This window comes from Haematobia irritans, unplaced genomic scaffold, assembly GCF_050003625.1.
Source record: "Haematobia irritans isolate KBUSLIRL unplaced genomic scaffold, ASM5000362v1 scaffold_11, whole genome shotgun sequence".
NCBI lineage: Eukaryota > Metazoa > Arthropoda > Insecta > Diptera > Muscidae > Haematobia > Haematobia irritans.
The window spans coordinates 62,053-80,338 of NW_027445699.1; positions in this window are offsets into that span (position 1 = coordinate 62,053).

The window sequence follows — 18,286 nt, forward strand, 5'->3', positions numbered from 1 at the left end:
AGTTTTTCATATAAAAATTTCAATTTTTTCAGGATTTGGATGGCATTTTCGATTTTTTTGGGGTGGTCATGAATTAAGCTCCTTTTCGCTCTAGGACGCATAGTTTAAGAGATATGAGCAAAACAAGTTTTTCATATAAAAATTTCAATTTTTTCAGGATGTGGATGGAATTTTCGATTTTTTAGGGGTGGTCATGAATTAAGCTCCTTTTCGCTGTAGGACGCATAGTTTAGGAGATATGAGCAAAACAAGTTTTTCATATAAAAATTTCAATTTTTTCAGTATTTTGATGGAATTTTCGACTTTTTGGGGGTGATCATGAATTAAGCTCCTTTTCGCTCTAGGACGCATAGTTTAGGAGATATGAGCAAAACAAGTTTTTTATACAAAAATTTCAATTTTTTCAGTATTTTGATGGAATTTTCGACTTTTTGGGGGTGGTCATGAATTAAGCTCCTTTTCGCTCTAGGACGCATAGTTTAGGAGATATGAGCAAAACAAGTTTTTCATATAAAAATTTCAATTTTTTCAGTATTTTGATGGAATTTTCGACTTTTTGGGGGTGGTCATGAATTAAGCTCCTTTTCGCTGTAGGACGCATAGTTTAGGAGATATGAGCAAAACAAGTTTTTCATATAAAAATTTCAATTTTTTCAGTATTTTGATGGAATTTTCGACTTTTTGGGGGTGGTCATGAATTAAGCTCCTTTTCGCTCTAGGACGCATAGTTTAGGAGATATGAGCAAAACAAGTATTTCATATAAAAATTTCAATTTTTTCAGGATACGGATGGAATTTTCGATTTTTTGGGGGTGGTCATTAAGCTCCTTTTCGCTCTAGGACGCATAGTTTAGGAGTAATGAGCAAAACAAGTTTTTCATATAAAAATTTCAATTTTTTCAGTATTTTGATGGAATTTTCGACTTTTTGGGGGTGGTCATGAATTAAGCTCCTTTTCGCTCTAGGACGCATAGTTTAGGAGATATGAGCAAAACAAGTTTTTTATACAAAAATTTCAATTTTTTCAGTATTTTGATGGAATTTTCGACTTTTTAGGGGTGGTCATGAATTAAGCTCCTTTTCGCTCTAGGACGCATAGTTTAGGAGATATGAGCAAAACAAGTTTTTTATACAAAAATTTCAATTTTTTCAGTATTTTGATGGAATTTTCGACTTTTTGGGGGTGGTCATGAATTAAACTCCTTTTCGCTCTAGGACGCATAGTTTAGGAGATATGAGCAAAACAAGTATTTCATATAAAAATTTCATTTTTTTCAGGATATGGATGGAATTTTCGACTTTTTGGGGGTGGTCATGAATTAAGCTCCTTTTCGCTCTAGGACGCATAGTTTAGGAGATATGAGCAAAACAAGTTTTTCATATGAAAATTTCAATTTTTTCAGTATTTTGATGGAATTTTCGACTTTTTGGGGGTGGTCATGAATTAAGCTCCTTTTCGCTCTAGGACGCATAGTTTAGGAGATATGAGTAAAACAAGTTTTTCATATAAAAATTTCAATTTTTTCAGGATACGGATGGAATTTTCGATTTTTTGGGGGTGGTCATGAATTAAGCTCCTTTTCGCTCTAGGACGCATAGTTTAGGAGATATGAGCAAAACAAGTTTTTCATATAAAAATTTCAATTTTTTCAGTATTTTGATGGAATTTTCGACTTTTTGGGGGTGGTCATGAATTAAGCTCCTTTTCGCTCTAGGACGCATAGTTTAGGAGATATGAGCAAAACAAGTTTTTTATACAAAAATTTAAATTTTTTCAGTATTTTGATGGAATTTTCGACTTTTTGGGGGTGGTCATGAATTAAGCTCCTTTTCGCTCTAGGACGCATAGTTTAGGAGATATGAGCAAAACAAGTTTTTTATACAAAAATTTCAATTTTTTCAGTATTCCGATGGAATTTTCGACTTTTTGGGGGTGGTCATGAATTAAGCTCCTTTTCGCTCTAGGACGCATAGTTTAGGAGATATGAGCAAAACAAGTTTTTATATAAAAATTTCAATTTTTTCAGTATTTTGATGGAATTTTCGACTTTTTGGGGGTGGTCATGAATTAAGCTCCTTTTCGCTGTAGGACGCATAGTTTAGGAGATATGAGCAAAACAAGTTTTTCATATAAAAATTTCAATTTTTTCAGTATTTGGATGGAATTTTCGACTTTTTGGGGGTGGTCATGAATTAAGCTCCTTTTCGCTGTAGGACGCATAGTTTAGGAGATATGAGTAAAACAAGTTTTTCATATAAAAATTTCAATTTTTTCAGGATACGGATGGAATTTTCGATTTTTTGGGGGTGGTCATGAATTAAGCTCCTTTTCGCTCTAGGACGCATAGTTTAGGAGATATGAGCAAAACAAGTTTTTCATATAAAAATTTCAATTTTTTCAGTATTTTGATGGAATTTTCGACTTTTTGGGGGTGGTCATGAATTAAGCTCCTTTTCGCTCTAGGACGCATAGTTTAGGAGATATGAGCAAAACAAGTTTTTTATACAAAAATTTAAATTTTTTCAGTATTTTGATGGAATTTTCGACTTTTTGGGGGTGGTCATGAATTAAGCTCCTTTTCGCTCTAGGACGCATAGTTTAGGAGATATGAGCAAAACAAGTTTTTTATACAAAAATTTCAATTTTTTCAGTATTCCGATGGAATTTTCGACTTTTTGGGGGTGGTCATGAATTAAGCTCCTTTTCGCTCTAGGACGCATAGTTTAGGAGATATGAGCAAAACAAGTTTTTCATATAAAAATTTCAATTTTTTCAGTATTTTGATGGAATTTTCGACTTTTTGGGGGTGGTCATGAATTAAGCTCCTTTTCGCTGTAGGACGCATAGTTTAGGAGATATGAGCAAAACAAGTTTTTCATATAAAAATTTCAATTTTTTCAGTATTTGGATGGAATTTTCGACTTTTTGGGGGTGGTCATGAATTAAGCTCCTTTTCGCTGTAGGACGCATAGTTTAGGAGATATGAGCAAAACAAGTTTTTCATATAAAAATTTCAATTTTTTCAGTATTTTGATGGAATTTTCGACTTTTTGGGGGTGGTCATGAATTAAGCTCCTTTTCGCTCTAGGACGCATAGTTTAGGAGATATGAGCAAAACAAGTTTTTCGACTTTTTGGGGGTGGTCATGAATTAAGCTCCTTTTCGCTCTAGGACGCATAGTTTAGGAGATATGAGCAAAACAAATTTTTCATATAAAAATTTCAATTTTTTCAGTATTTTGATGGAATTTTCGACTTTTTGGGGGTGGTCATGAATTAAGCTCCTTTTCGCTCTAGGACGCATAGTTTAGGAGATATGAGCAAAACAAGTTTTTCATATAAAAATTTCAATTTTTTCAGTATTTTGATGGAATTTTCGACTTTTTGGGGGTGGTCATGAATTAAGCTCCTTTTCGCTCTAGGACGCATAGTTTAGGAGATATGAGCAAAACAAGTTTTTTATACAAAAATTTCAATTTTTTCAGTATTTTGATGGAATTTTCGACTTTTTGGGGGTGGTCATGAATTAAGCTCCTTTTCGCTCTAGGACGCATAGTTTAGGAGATATGAGCAAAACAAGTTTTTCATATAAAAATTTCAATTTTTTCAGTATTTTGATGGAATTTTCGACTTTTTGGGGGTGGTCATGAATTAAGCTCCTTTTCGCTGTAGGACGCATAGTTTAGGAAATATGAGCAAAACAAGTTTTTCATATAAAAATTTAAATTTTTTCAGTATTTGGATGGAATTTTCGACTTTTTGGGGGTGGTCATGAATTAAGCTCCTTTTCGCTCTAGGACGCATAGTTTAGGAGATATGAGCAAAACAAGTTTTTCATATAAAAATTTCAATTTTTTCAGTATTTTGATGGAATTTTCGACTTTTTGGGGGTGGTCATGAATTAAGCTCCTTTTCGCTCTAGGACGCATAGTTTAGGAGATATGAGCAAAACAAGTTTTTTATACAAAAATTTCCATTTTTTCAGTATTCCGATGGAATTTTCGACTTTTTGGGGGTGGTCATGAATTAAGCTCCTTTTCGCTGTAGGACGCATAGTTTAGGAGATATGAGCAAAACAAGTTTTTCATATAAAAATTTCAATTTTTTCAGTATTTGGATGGAATTTTCGACTTTTTGGGGGTGGTCATGAATTAAGCTCCTTTTCGCTGTAGGACGCATAGTTTAGGAGATATGAGCAAAACAAGTTTTTCATATAAAAATTTCAATTTTTTCAGTATTTTGATGGAATTTTCGACTTTTTGGGGGTGGTCATGAATTAAGCTCCTTTTCGCTCTAGGACGCATAGTTTAGGAGATATGAGCAAAACAAGTTTTTTATACAAAAATTTCAATTTTTTCAGTATTTTGATGGAATTTTCGACTTTTTGGGGGTGGTCATGAATTAAGCTCCTTTTCGCTCTAGGACGCATAGTTTAGGAGATATGAGCAAAACAAGTTTTTCATATAAAAATTTCAATTTTTTCAGTATTTTGATGGAATTTTCGACTTTTTGGGGGTGGTCATGAATTAAGCTCCTTTTCGCTCTAGGACGCATAGTTTAGGAGATATGAGCAAAACAAGTTTTTCATATAAAAATTTCAATTTATTCAGGATACGGATGGAATTTTCGATTTTTTGGGGGTGGTCATGAATTAAGCTCCTTTTCGCTCTAGGACGCATAGTTTAGGAGATATGAGCAAAACAAGTTTTTCATATAAAAATTTCAATTTTTTCAGTATTTGGATGGAATTTTCGATTTTTTTGGGGTGGTCATGAATTAAGCTCCTTTTCGCTCTAGGACGCATAGTTTAAGAGATATGAGCAAAACAAGTTTTTCATATAAAAATTTAAATTTTTTCAGGATTTGGATGGAATTTTCGATTTTTTGGGGGTGGTCATGAATTAAGCTCCTTTTCGCTCTAGGACGCATAGTTTAGGAGATATGAGCAAAACAAGTTTTTCGTAAAAAAATTTCAATTTTTTCAGGATTTGGATGGAATTTTCGATTTTTTGGGGGTGGTCATGTTAAGCTCCTTTTCGCTCTAGGACGCATAGTTTAAGAGATATGAGCAAAACAAGTTTTTCATATAAAAATTTCAATTTTTTCAGTATTTGGATGGAATTTTCGATTTTTTTGGGGTGGTCATGAATTAAGCTCCTTTTCGCTCTAGGACGCATAGTTTAGGAGATATGAGCAAAACAAGTTTTTCATATAAAAATTTCAATTTTTTCAGGATTTCGAATGAATTTTCGATTTTTTGGGGGTGGTCATGAATTAAGCTCCTTTTCGCTCTAGGACGCATAGTTTAGGAGATATGAGCAAAACAAGTTTTTCGTAAAAAAATTTCAATTTTTTCAGGATACGGATGGAATTTTCGATTTTTTTGGGGTGGTCATGAATTAAGCTCCTTTTCGCTCTAGGACGCATAGTTTAAGAGATATGAGCAAAACAAGTTTTTCATATAAAAATTTCAATTTTTTCAGTATTTGGATGGAATTTTCGATTTTTTTGGGGTGGTCATGAATTAAGCTCCTTTTCGCTCTAGGACGCATAGTTTAGGAGATATGAGCAAAACAAGTTTTTCATATAAAAATTTCAATTTTTTCAGGATTTCGAATGAATTTTCGATTTTTTGGGGGTGGTCATGAATTAAGCTCCTTTTCGCTCTAGGACGCATAGTTTAGGAGATATGAGCAAAACAAATTTTTCATATAAAAATTTAAATTTCTTCAGGATTTGGATGGAATTTTCGATTTTTTGGGGGTGGTCATGAATTAAGCTCCTTTTCGCTCTAGGACGCATAGTTTAGGAGATATGAGCAAAACAAGTTTTTCGTAAAAAAATTTCAATTTTTTCAGGATTTGGATGGAATTTTCGATTTTTTGGGGGTGGTCATGAATTAAGCTCCTTTTCGCTCTAGGACGCATAGTTTAGGAGATATGAGCAAAACAAGTTTTTCATATAAAAATTTCAATTTTTTCAGGATTTCAAAGGAATTTTCGATTGTTTGGGGGTGGTCATGAATTAAGCTCCTTTTTGCTCTAGGACGCATAGTTTAGGAGATATGAGCAAAACAAGTTTTTCATATAAAAATTTAAATTTTTTCAGGATTTGGAAGGAATTTTCGATTTTTTGGGGGTGGTCATGAATTAAGCTCCTTTTCGCTCTAGGACGCATAGTTTAGGAGATATGAGCAAAACAAGTTTTTTATACAAAAATTTCAATTTTTTTAGTATTCCGATGGAATTTTCGACTTTTTGGGGGTGGTCATGAATTAAGCTCCTTTTCGCTGTAGGACGCATAGTTTAGGAGATATGAGCAAAACAAGTTTTTCATATAAAAATTTCAATTTTTTCAGTATTTGGATGGAATTTTCGACTTTTTGGGGGTGGTCATGAATTAAGCTCCTTTTCGCTGTAGGACGCATAGTTTAGGAGATATGAGCAAAACAAGTTTTTCATATAAAAATTTCAATTTTTTCAGTATTTTGATGGAATTTTCGACTTTTTGGGGGTGGTCATGAATTAAGCTCCTTTTCGCTCTAGGACGCATAGTTTAGGAGATATGAGCAAAACAAATTTTTCATATAAAAATTTCAATTTTTTCAGGATTTGGATGGAATTTTCGATTTTTTGGGGGTGGTCATGAATTAAGCTCCTTTTCGCTCTAGGACGCATAGTTTAGGAGATATGAGCAAAACAAGTTTTTCATATAAAAATTTAAATTTTTTCAGGATTTGGAAGGAATTTTCGACTTTTTGGGGGTGGTCATGAATTAAGCTCCTTTTCGCTGTAGGACGCATAGTTTAGGAGATATGAGCAAAACAAGTTTTTCATATAAAAATTTCAATTTTTTCAGTATTTTGATGGAATTGTCGACTTTTTGGGGGTGGTCATGAATTAAGCTCCTTTTCGCTCTAGGACGCATAGTTTAGGAGATATGAGCAAAACAAGTTTTTCATATAAAAATTTCAATTTTTTCAGTATTTTGATGGAATTGTCGACTTTTTGGGGGTGGTCATGAATTAAGCTCCTTTTCGCTCTAGGACGCATAGTTTAGGAGATATGAGCAAAACAAATTTTTCATATAAAAATTTAAATTTTTTCAGGATTTGGATGGAATTTTCGATTTTTTGGGGGTGGTCATGAATTAAGCTCCTTTTCGCTCTAGGACGCATAGTTTAGGAGATATGAGCAAAACAAGTTTTTCATATAAAAATTTCAATTTTTTCAGGATTTCAAAGGAATTTTCGATTGTTTGGGGGTGGTCATGAATTAAGCTCCTTTTCGCTCTAGGACGCATAGTTTAGGAGATATGAGCAAAACAAGTTTTTCATATAAAAATTTAAATTTTTTCAGGATTTGGAAGGAATTTTCGATTTTTTGGGGGTGGTCATGAATTAAGCTCCTTTTCGCTCTAGGACGCATAGTTTAGGAGATATGAGCAAAACAAGTTTTTTATACAAAAATTTCAATTTTTTCAGTATTCCGATGGAATTTTCGACTTTTTGGGGGTGGTCATGAATTAAGCTCCTTTTCGCTGTAGGACGCATAGTTTAGGAGATATGAGCAAAACAAGTTTTTCATATAAAAATTTCAATTTTTTCAGTATTTGGATGGAATTTTCGACTTTTTGGGGGTGGTCATGAATTAAGCTCCTTTTCGCTGTAGGACGCATAGTTTAGGAGATATGAGCAAAACAAGTTTTTCGTAAAAAAATTTCAATTTTTTCAGGATTTGGATGGAATTTTCGATTTTTTGGGGGTGGTCATGAATTAAGCTCCTTTTCGCTCTAGGACGCATAGTTTAGGAGATATGAGCAAAACAAGTTTTTCATATAAAAATTTCAATTTTTTCAGGATTTCAAAGGAATTTTCGATTGTTTGGGGGTGGTCATGAATTAAGCTCCTTTTCGCTCTAGGACGCATAGTTTAGGAGATATGAGCAAAACAAGTTTTTCATATAAAAATTTAAATTTTTTCAGTATTTTGATGGAATTTTCGACTTTTTGGGGGTCATGGGGGGGTCATGAATTAAGCTCCTTTTCGCTCTAGGACGCATAGTTTAGGAGATATGAGCAAAACAAGTTTTTCATATAAAAATTTCAATTTTTTCAGCATTTGGATGGAATTTTCGACTTTTTGGGGGTGGTCATGAATTAAGCTCCTTTTCGCTGTAGGACGCATAGTTTAGGAGATATGAGCAAAACAAGTTTTTCATATAAAAATTTCAATTTTTTCAGTATTTTGATGGAATTTTCGACTTTTTGGGGGTCATGGGGGGGTCATGAATTAAGCTCCTTTTCGCTCTAGGACGCATAGTTTAGGAGATATGAGCAAAACAAGTTTTTCATATAAAAATTTCAATTTTTTCAGTATTTGGATGGAATTTTCGACTTTTTGGGGGTGGTCATGAATTAAGCTCCTTTTCGCTGTAGGACGCATAGTTTAGGAGATATGAGCAAAACAAGTTTTTCATATAAAAATTTCAATTTTTTCAGTATTTTGATGGAATTTTCGACTTTTTGGGGGTGGTCATGAATTAAGCTCCTTTTCGCTCTAGGACGCATAGTTTAGGAGATATGAGCAAAACAAATTTTTCATATAAAAATTTAAATTTTTTCAGGATTTGGATGGAATTTTCGATTTTTTGGGGGTGGTCATGAATTAAGCTCCTTTTCGCTCTAGGACGCATAGTTTAGGAGATATGAGCAAAACAAGTTTTTCGTAAAAAAATTTCAATTTTTTCAGGATTTGGATGGAATTTTCGATTTTTTGGGGGTGGTCATGAATTAAGCTCCTTTTCGCTCTAGGACGCATAGTTTAGGAGATATGAGCAAAACAAGTTTTTCATATAAAAATTTCATTTTTTTCAGGATTTCAAAGGAATTTTCGATTGTTTGGGGGTGGTCATGAATTAAGCTCCTTTTCGCTCTAGGACGCATAGTTTAGGAGATATGAGCAAAACAAGTTTTTCATATAAAAATTTAAATTTTTTCAGGATTTGGAAGGAATTTTCGATTTTTTGGGGGTGGTCATGAATTAAGCTCCTTTTCGCTCTAGGACGCATAGTTTAGGAGATATGAGCAAAACAAGTTTTTTATACAAAAATTTCAATTTTTTCAGTATTCCGATGGAATTTTCGACTTTTTGGGGGTGGTCATGAATTAAGCTCCTTTTCGCTGTAGGACGCATAGTTTAGGAGATATGAGCAAAACAAGTTTTTCATATAAAAATTTCAATTTTTTCAGTATTTGGATGGAATTTTCGACTTTTTGGGGGTGGTCATGAATTAAGCTCCTTTTCGCTGTAGGACGCATAGTTTAGGAGATATGAGCAAAACAAGTTTTTCATATAAAAATTTCAATTTTTTCAGTATTTTGATGGAATTTTCGACTTTTTGGGGGTGGTCATGAATTAAGCTCCTTTTCGCTCTAGGACGCATAGTTTAGGAGATATGAGCAAAACAAGTTTTTTATACAAAAATTTCAATTTTTTCAGTATTTTGATGGAATTTTCGACTTTTTGGGGGTCATGGGGGGGTCATGAATTAAGCTCCTTTTCGCTCTAGGACGCATAGTTTAGGAGATATGAGCAAAACAAGTTTTTCATATAAAAATTTCAATTTTTTCAGTATTTGGCTGGAATTTTCGACTTTTTGGGGGTGGTCATGAATTAAGCTCCTTTTCGCTGTAGGACGCATAGTTTAGGAGATATGAGCAAAACAAGTTTTTCATATAAAAATTTCAATTTTTTCAGGATACGGATGGAATTTTCGATTTTTTGGGGGTGGTCATGGATTAAGCTCCTTTTCGCTCTAGGACGCATAGTTTAGGAGATATGAGCAAAACAAGTTTTTCATAAATTTCAATTTTTTCAGTATTTTGATGGAATTTTCGACTTTTTGGGGGTGGTCATGAATTAAGCTCCTTTTCGCTCTAGGACGCATAGTTTAGGAGATATGAGCAAAACAAGTTTTTTATACAAAAATTTCAATTTTTTCAGTATTCCGATGGAATTTTCTACTTTTTGGGGGTGGTCATGAATTAAGCTCCTTTTCGCTGTAGAACGCATAGTTTAGGAGATATGAGCAAAACAAGTTTTTCATATAAAAATTTCAATTTTTTCAGTATTTGGCTGGAATTTTCGACTTTTTGGGGGTGGTCATGAATTAAGCTCCTTTTCGCTGTAGGACGCATAGTTTAGGAGATATGAGCAAAACAAGTTTTTCATATAAAAATTTCAATTTTTTCAGTATTTTGATGGAATTTTCGACTTTTTGGGGGTGGTCATGAATTAAGCTCCTTTTCGCTCTAGGACGCATAGTTTAGGAGATATGAGCAAAACAAGTTTTTCATATAAAAATTTCAATTTTTTCAGGATTTGGATGGAATTTTCGATTTTTTGGGGGTGGTCATGAATTAAGCTCCTTTTCGCTCTAGGACGCATAGTTTAGGAGATATGAGCAAAACAAGTTTTTCATATAAAAATTTCAATTTTTTCAGGATTTGGATGGAATTTTCGATTTTTTGGGGGTGATCATGAATTAAGCTCCTTTTCGCTCTAGGACGCATAGTTTAGGAGATATGAGCAAAACAAGTTTTTCGTATAAAAATTTCAATTTTTTCAGGATTTGGATGGAATTTTCGATTTTTGGGGGTGGTCATGACTTAAGCTCATTTTCGCTCTAGGACGCATAGTTTAGGAGATATGAGCAAAACAAGTTTTTCGTATAAAAATTTCAATTTTTTCAGGATTTGGATGGAATTTTCGATTTTTTGGGGGTGGTCATGAATTAAGCTCCTTTTCGCTCTAGGACGCATAGTTTAGGAGATATGAGCAAAACAAGTTTTTCATATAAAAATTTCAATTTTTTCAGGATTTCGAAGGAATTTTCGATTTTTTGGGGGTGGTCATGAATTAAGCTCCTTTTCGCTCTAGGACGCATAGTTTAGGAGATATGAGCAAAACAAGTTTTTCATATGAAAAATTCAATTTTTTCAGTATTTTGATGGAATTTTCGACTTTTTGGGGGTGGTCATGAATTAAGCTCCTTTTCGCTGTAGGACGCATAGTTTAGGAAATATGAGCAAAACAAGTTTTTCATATAAAAATTTCAATTTTTTCAGTATTTGGATGGAATTTTCGACTTTTTGGGGGTGGTCATGAATTAAGCTCCTTTTCGCTGTAGGACGCATAGTTCAGGAGATATGAGCAAAACAAGTTTTTTATACAAAAATTTCAATTTTTTCAGTATTCCGATGGAATTTTCGACTTTTTGGGGGTGGTCATGAATTAAGCTCCTTTTCGCTCTAGGACGCATAGTTTAGGAGATATGAGCAAAACAAGTTTTTCATATAAAAATTTCAATTTTTTCAGTATTTTGATGGAATTTTCGACTTTTTGGGGGTGGTCATGAATTAAGCTGCTTTTCGCTCTAGGACGCATAGTTTAGGAGATATGAGCAAAACAAGTTTTTTATACAAAAATTTCAATTTTTTCAGTATTCCGATGGAATTTTCGACTTTTTGGGGGTGGTCATGAATTAAGCTCCTTTTCGCTCTAGGACGCATAGTTTAGGAGATATGAGCAAAACAAGTTTTTCATATAAAAATTTCAATTTTTTCAGGATACGGATGGAATTTTCGATTTTTTGGGGGGTGGTCATGAATTAAGCTCCTTTTCGCTCTAGGACGCATAGTTTAGGAGATATGAGCAAAACAAGTTTTTCATATAAAAATTTAAATTTTTTCAGTATTTTGATGGAATTTTCGATATTTTGGGGGTGGTCATGAATTAAGCTCCTTTTCGCTCTAGGACGCATAGTTTAGGAGATATGATCAAAACAAGTTTTTCATATAACAATTTCAATTTTTTCAGTATTTTGATGAAATTTTCGACTTTTTGGGGGTGGTCATGAATTATGCTCCTTTTCGCTCTAGGACGCATAGTTTAGGAGATATGAGCAAAACAAGTTTTTCATATAAAAATTTCAATTTTTACAGGATACGGATGGAATTTTCAATTTTTTGGGGGTGGTCATGAATTAAGCTCCTTTTCGCTCTAGGACGCATAGTTTAGGAGATATGAGCAAAACAAGTTTTTCATATAAAAATTTCAATTTTGCAGGATTTGGATGGAATTTTCGACTTTTTGGGGGTGGTCATGAATTAAGCTCCTTTTCGCTGTAGGACGCATAGTTTAGGAAATATGAGCAAAACAAGTTTTTCATACAAAAATTTCAATTTTTTCAGTATTTTGATGGAATTTTCGACTTTTTGGGGGTGGTCATGAATTAAGCTCCTTTTCGCTCTAGGACGCATAGTTTAGGAGATATGATCAAAACAAGTTTTTCATATAAAAATTTCAATTTTTTCAGTATTTTGATGGAATTTTCGACTTTTTGGGGGTGGTCATGAATTAAGCTCCTTTTCGCTGTAGGACGCATAGTTTAGGAGATATGAGCAAAACAAGTTTTTCATATAAAAATTTCAATTTTTTCAGGATTTCGAAGGAATTTTCGATTTTTGGGGGTGGTCATGAATTAAGCTCCTTTTCGCTCTAGGACGCATAGTTTAGGAGATATGAGCAAAACAAGTTTTTCATATGAAAATTTCAATTTTTTCAGTATTTTGATGGAATTTTCGACTTTTTGGGGGTGGTCATGAATTAAGCTCCTTTTCGCTGTAGGACGCATAGTTTAGGAAATATGAGCAAAACAAGTTTTTCATATAAAAATTTAATTTTTTTCAGTATTTGGATGGAATTTTCGACTTTTTGGGGGTGGTCATTAATTAAGCTCCTTTTCGCTGTAGGACGCATAGTTCAGGAGATATGAGCAAAACAAGTTTTTTATACAAAAATTTCAATTTTTTCAGTATTCCGATGGAATTTTCGACTTTTTGGGGGTGGTCATGAATTAAGCTCCTTTTCGCTCTAGGACGCATAGTTTAGGAGATATGAGCAAAACAAGTTTTTCATATAAAAATTTCAATTTTTTCAGTATTTTGATGGAATTTTCGACTTTTTGGGGGTGGTCATGAATTAAGCTCCTTTTCGCTGTAGGACGCATAGTTTAGGAGATATGAGCAAAACAAGTTTTTCATATAAAAATTTCAGTTTTTTCAGTATTTGGATGGAATTTTCGACTTTTTGGGGGTGGTCATGAATTAAGCTCCTTTTCGCTCTAGGACGCATAGTTTAGGAGATATGAGCAAAACAAGTTTTTCATATAAAAATTTCAATTTTTTCAGTATTTTGATGGAATTTTCGACTTTTTGGGGGTGGTCATGAATTAAGCTCCTTTTCGCTCTAGGACGCATAGTTTAGGAGATATGAGCAAAACAAAAATTTCAATTTTTTCAGTATTCCGATGGAATTTTCGACTTTTTGGGGGTGGTCATGAATTAAGCTCATTTTCGCTCTAGGACGCATAGTTTAGGAGATATGAGCAAAACAAGTTTTTCATATAAAATTTTCAATTTTTTCAGGATATGGATGGAATTTTCGATTTTTTGGGGGTGGTCATGAATTAAGCTCCTTTTCGCTCTAGGACGCATAGTTTAGGAGATATGAGCAAAACAAGTTTTTCATATAAAAATTTCAATTTTTTCAGTATTTTGATGGAATTTTCGACTTTTTGGGGGTGGTCATGAATTAAGCTCCTTTTCGCTCTAGGACGCATAGTTTAGGAGATATGAGCAAAACAAGTTTTTTATACAAAAATTTCAATTTTTTCAGTATTTTGATGGAATTTTCGACTTTTTGGGGGTGGTCATGAATTAAGCTCCTTTTCGCTCTAGGACGCATAGTTTAGGAGATATGATCAAAACAAGTTTTTCATATAAAAATTTCAATTTTTTCAGTATTTTGATGGAATTTTCGACTTTTTGGGGGTGGTCATGAATTAAGCTCCTTTTCGCTCTAGGACGCATAGTTTAGGAGATATGAGCAAAACAAGTTTTTCATATAAAAATTTCAATTTTGCAGGATTTGGATGGAATTTTCGATTTTTTTGGGGTGGTCATGAATTAAGCTCCTTTTCGCTCTAGGACGCATAGTTTAGGAGATATGAGCAAAACAAATTTTTCATATAAAAATTTAAATTTTTTCAGGATTTCGAAGGAATTTTCGATTTTTTGGGGGTGGTCATGAATTAAGCTCCTTTTCGCTCTAGGACGCATAGTTTAGGAGATATGAGCAAAACAAATTTTTCATATAAAAATTTAAATTTTTTCAGGATTTGGATGGAATTTTCGATTTTTTGGGGGTGGTCATGAATTAAGCTCCTTTTCGCTCTAGAAGGCATAGTTTAGGAGATATGAGCAAAACAAGTTTTTCATATAAAAATTTCAATTTTTTCAGGATTTGGATAGAATTTTCGATTTTTTGGGGGTGGTCATGAATTAAGCTCCTTTCCGCTCTAGGACGCATAGTTTAGGAGATATGAGCAAAACAAGTTTTTCATATAAAAATTTCAATTTTTTCAGGATTTCGAAGGAATTTTCGATTTTTTGGGGGTGGTCATGAATTAAGCTCCTTTTCGCTCTAGGACGCATAGTTTAGGAGATATGAGCAAAACAAATTTTTCATATAAAAATTTAAATTTTTTCAGGATTTGGATGGAATTTTCGATTTTTTGGGGGTGGTCATGAATTAAGCTCCTTTTCGCTCTAGGACGCATAGTTTAGGAGATATGAGCAAAACAAATTTTTCGTAAAAAATTTCAATTTTTTCAGGATTTGGATGGAATTTTCGATTTTTTGGGGGTGGTCATGAATTAAGCTCCTTTTCGCTGTAGGACGCATAGTTTAGGAGATATGAGCAAAACAAGTTTTTCATATAAAAATTTCAGTTTTTTCAGGATGTGGATGGAATTTTCGATTTTTTGGGGGTGGTCATGAATTAAGCTCCTTTTCGCTCTAGGACGCATAGTTTAGGAGATATGAGCAAAACAAGTTTTTCGTATAAAAATTTCAATTTTTTCAGGATTTGGATGGAATTTTCGATTTTTTGGGGGTGGTCATGAATTAAGCTCCTTTTCTAGGACACATTGTTTAGGAGATATGAGCAAAACAAGTTTTTCATATAAAAATTTCAATTTTTTCAGGATGTGGATGGAATTTTCGATTTTTTGGGGGTGGTCATGAATTAAGCTCCTTTTCGCTCTAGGACGCATAGTTTAGGAGATATGAGCAAAACAAGTTTTTCGTATAAAAATTTCAATTTTTTCAGGATTTGGATGGAATTTTCGATTTTTTGGGGGTGGTCATGAATTAAGCTCCTTTTCGCTCTAGGACGCATAGTTTAGGAGATATGAGCAAAACAAGTTTTTCATATAAAAATTTCAATTTTTTCAGGATTTCGAAGGAATTTTCGATTTTTTGGGGGTGGTCATGAATTAAGCTCCTTTTCGCTCTAGGACGCATAGTTTAGGAGATATGAGCAAAACAAGTTTTTCATATAAAAATTTCAATTTTTTCAGTATTTTGATGGAATTTTCGACTTTTTGGGGGGGGGGTCATGAATTAAGCTCCTTTTCGCTCTAGGACGCATAGTTTAGGAGATATGAGCAAAACAAGTTTTTCATATAAAAATTTCAATTTTTTCAGTATTTTGATGGAATTTTCGACTTTTTGGGGGTGGTCATGAATTAAGCTCTTTTTCGCTGTAGGACGCATAGTTTAGGAGATATGAGCAAAACAAGTTTTTCATATAAAAATTTCAATTTTTTCAGTATTTGGATGGAATTTTCGACTTTTTGGGGGTGGTCATGAATTAAGCTCCTTTTCGCTCTAGGACGCATAGTTTAGGAGATATGAGCAAAACAAGTTTTTCATATAAAAATTTCAATTTTGCAGGATTTGGATGGAATTTTCGATTTTTTTGGGGTGGTCATGAATTAAGCTCCTTTTCGCTCTAGGACGCATAGTTTAAGAGATATGAGCAAAAGAAGTTTTTCATATAAAAATTTAAATTTTTTCAGGATTTGGATGGAATTTTCGATTTTTTGGGGGTGGTCATGAATTAAGCTCCTTTTCGCTCTAGAACGCATAGTTTAGGAGATATGAGCAAAACAAGTTTTTCATATAAAAATTTCAATTTTTTCAGGATTTGGATGGAATTTTCGATTTTTTGGGGGTGGTCATGAATTAAGCTCCTTTCCGCTCTAGGACGCATAGTTTAGGAGATATGAGCAAAACAAGTTTTTCATATAAAAATTTAAATTTTTTCAGGATTTCGAAGGAATTTTCGATTTTTTGGGGGTGGTCATGAATTAAGCTCCTTTTCGCTCTAGGACGCATAGTTTAGGAGATATGAGCAAAACAAGTTTTTCATATAAAAATTTCAATTTTTTCAGGATTTGGATGGAATTTTCGATTTTTTGGGGGTGGTCATGAATTAAGCTCCTTTTCGCTCTAGGACGAATAGTTTAGGAGATATGAGCAAAACAAGTTTTTCATATAAAAATTTCAATTTTTTCAGGATTTGGATGGAATTTTCGATTTTTTGGGGGTGGTCATGAATTAAGCTCCTTTTCGCTCTAGGACGCATAGTTTAGGAGATATGAGCAAAACAAGTTTTTCATATAAAAATTTCAATTTTTTCAGGATATGGATGGAATTTTCGATTTTTTGGGGGTGGTCATGAATTAAGCTCCTTTTCGCTCTAGGACGCATAGTTTAGGAGATATGAGCAAAACAAGTTTTTCATATAAAAATTTCAATTGTTTCAGAAACGGATGGAATTTTCGACTTTTTGGGGGTGGTCATGAATTAAGCTCCTTTTCGCTCTAGGACGCATAGTTTAGGAGATATGAGCAAAACAAGTTTTTCATATAAAAATTTCAATTTTTTCAGGATGTGGATGGAATTTTCGATTTTTTGGGGGTGGTCATGAATTAAGCTCCTTTTCGCTGTAGGACGCATAGTTTAGGAGATATGAGCAAAACAAGTTTTTCATATAAAAATTTCAATTTTTTCAGGATGTGGATGGAATTTTCGATTTTTTGGGGGTGGTCATGAATTAAGCTCCTTTTCGCTGTAGGACGCATAGTTTAGGAGATATGAGCAAAACAAGTTTTTCATATAAAAATTTCAATTTTTCCAGGGTGTGGATGGAATTTTCGATTTTTTGGGGGTGGTCATGAATTAAGCTCCTTTTCGCTCTAGGACGCATAGTTTAGGAGATATGAGCAAAACAAGTTTTTCATATAAAAATTTAAATTTTTTCAGTATTTTGATGGAATTTTCGACTTTTTGGAGGTGGTCATGAATTAAGCTCCTTTTCGCTCTAGGAAGCATAGTTTATGAGATATGAGCAAAACAAGTTTTTCATATAAAAATTTCAATTTTTTCAGGATTTGGATGGAATTTTCGATTTTTTGGGGATGGTCATGAATTAAGCTCCTTTTCGCTCTAGGACGCATAGTTTAGGAGATATGAGCAAAACAAGTTTTTCATATAAAAATTTCAATTTTTTCAGGATTTGGATGGAATTTTCGATTTTTTTGGGGTGGTCATGAATTAAGCTCCTTTTCGCTCTAGGACGCATAGTTTAAGAGATATGAGCAAAACAAGTTTTTCATATAAAAATTTAAATTTTTTCAGGATTTGGATGGAATTTTCGATTTTTTGGGGGTGGTCATGAATTAAGCTCCTTTTCGCTCTAGAACGCATAGTTTAGGAGATATGAGCAAAACAAGTTTTTCATATAAAAATTTCAATTTTTTCAGGATTTCGAAGGAATTTTCGATTTTTTGGGGGTGGTCATGAATTAGGCTCCTTTTCGCTCTAGGACGCATAGTTTAGGAGATATGAGCAAAACAAATTTTTCATATAAAAATTTAAATTTTTTCAGGATTTGGATGGAATTTTCGATTTTTTGGGGGTGGTCATGAATTAAGCTCCTTTTCGCTCTAGGACGCATAGTTTAGGAGATATGAGCAAAACAAGTTTTTCATATAAAAATTTCAATTTTTTCAGGATTTGGATGGAATTTTCGATTTTTTGGGGGTGGTCATGAATTAAGCTCCTTTTCGCTCTAGAACGCATAGTTTAGGAGATATGAGCAAAACAAGTTTTTCATATAAAAATTTCAATTTTTTCAGGATTTGGATGGAATTTTCGATTTTTTGGGGGTGGTCATGAATTAAGCTCCTTTTCGCTCTAGGACGCATAGTTTAGGAGATATGAGCAAAACAAGTTTTTCATATAAAAATTTCAATTTTTTTCAGGATTTCGAAGGAATTTTCGATTTTTTGGGGGTGGTCATGAATTAAGCTCCTTT